The sequence below is a fragment of the Etheostoma spectabile genome, chromosome 9 (assembly GCF_008692095.1).
Source record: "Etheostoma spectabile isolate EspeVRDwgs_2016 chromosome 9, UIUC_Espe_1.0, whole genome shotgun sequence".
NCBI classification, from domain to species: domain Eukaryota; kingdom Metazoa; phylum Chordata; class Actinopteri; order Perciformes; family Percidae; genus Etheostoma; species Etheostoma spectabile.
Window position 1 is genome coordinate 9,152,329 of NC_045741.1, and position 2,063 is coordinate 9,154,391.

The 2,063-nt window shown below is 38.6% G+C and overlaps 1 protein-coding gene across 1 annotated transcript in view; it reads right to left on the reverse strand.

The window, feature by feature from the left end:
- Positions 1-2,063, reverse strand: part of brinp3a.2 (bone morphogenetic protein/retinoic acid inducible neural-specific 3a, tandem duplicate 2) — a 46,833-nt gene that overhangs the window by 26,704 nt on the left and 18,066 nt on the right. The window lies entirely within an intron of this gene.

A 2,063-nucleotide genomic window follows, 5' to 3' on the forward strand; every position in this document is an offset into this window, starting at 1 on the left:
TTTTTACTTTTACAAGACAGAATGGTTCAGGAATCTTTGCCACGGAGGATCACTTTCTCTTCTTGTTTGTACGTGGGGGTTAGAGCTTGATTTGGAAATGTAAGGACCTCTGTTGCACAGCAGAAGCATAATGCCGGCCCACTTGAGAGATCGCAGTGGGCCCACTTTCTTTAATAAAACAACCCTACTGTTTTTTTTATGAGCCAAAATTATCACCCCCACATTTCATCCCACCAGCACAGGCACTAAAGGAGAGCTATTATTTGACAAAACAGAAGCCACCGCTATATATTCGTCAGATTGTATTTCTGAAATTGAATGGGACTGAATCCAAGTAAATTCAATTTAAGAAGATTTACAGACTATTTACTTTTTCCGTTTTTCCTTTTAATATCATCACTATTAATCAATGCCGCATTGTGGTAATCTAGAGAGCCTTAAACACAACCTTGCAGCTGACAGAAGCCTCTCAGGGGATTCTGTGATAATGCAGAGTAATAAGTACTAAGAGCTCACTAATCACTTGGCCACATGATAAGACTATTAATCTTGCTGCCCATGCAGCAAAGCTCCAATGGATCGCTGCCTTTTGCCAGAGAAGGAAATATTAAAAAGCTCTAACGCGGCAACCGATCACAGAAACCATAAAGCATCCTTGCACCGATCCATACATGTCAGGAACCCTGTCTGTCTATTTCCAGGAGCCTGGACAACATCCTCCTAAATGACGACGGATATGATTCATGACACAATCTTCATTAATTTTGCTTGCATGCCGATGCCTCAGACTGTGTCGCTGTCATGACAAATCATCTTCTTATTCCAGAGCTAATCAACATATTTCAGTTGACCACCTGATCAGGTGACTCCCTGAGGGCTTCGAAGACAGCGGGATGTGATGTATAGCCAGCAGACAGCAACGTGTCTGGATGAAATACATCGTGATCCTGTCAAGGCATGTGCCAGACATATAGTGAACATCGGCTGTGAGAAACCTGTTCTGTATGACACTGCAGGGCAACTAATGCAGTCTGAATAACCATGAATATGGTTTTCATTAAGCAGAGTGTCCACTGTGTGCTCTAATATATGTTTTGAATTTCTCCCTTACATCATTTTGATGTTGCAATGAAAAAAGTTTGCGAGGAAAAGCAAATGTACTGCTAATAAAAACCTTCTGGAGCTCTGAACATCTCATCATATCTGCTGTTACTGTACCATAAAACGCCCTTGTAATAATCCTGTCCACAACTTCAATCAGAATCAGAAATACTTTTTTGATCCACGAAGAGAAAATCAGTGTTACAATTCCAAGAGTATATAAATATCAGAGTAGGAATATAAATAAAGTTGAATATGTACGATATTTACATAGTTAAGGAGTTGTAATGGTGAACAGTTATAATAATAATGTTCCAAACCAACATATTACAACACATGTTCACGTTTAAGTTAATTCTGCCAGGCTCACTCCCTTCATTCGTCCTATCATTTCATTTAACTTTAACTTATTTAACTGTGGCACGTGCCATTGCAAGCCATGTAATTCTCACCAGAGTGTTTTATTAAGGGCCAGGTAAGAACATAGTTTGGGTGGGCTTGAGGTTGCTGAAGTTCATGGTTCCCATGAATTATGATGAACACCTTGCTAAATCTATATTTCTCTCTTACTTCAAAATTTCAGGTTTGCGGTATACAGGAAACTTTCAGTATGAGTGAAAAACCTGCAGTCTCTCTTTCAACATCTAATAATGATGCTGATTAGGTTTATACTGTAAGATCCTCCTTGCAAAATGTTTCCACCCAAAGCAAAACTTGGACATACACACAATGAAAATAATACTGATGAAATTGTAGAAAAGCATTGCAGTGTGTCTGATAGCTATATTGGAGGTCCTCAACCTTTGGGCAGCTGTAGATTTAAACAGTTAACTGTTGGTAACAAATGCAGTGGTAACAACATTTAAAAGAATAGTTTGACCTTTTTTGGAAATATTCCCTTCTCATGTTGCGGAGTAATTGTAAATTACATTTTGTGGTTTTACTGTGGGTTATATAATTTT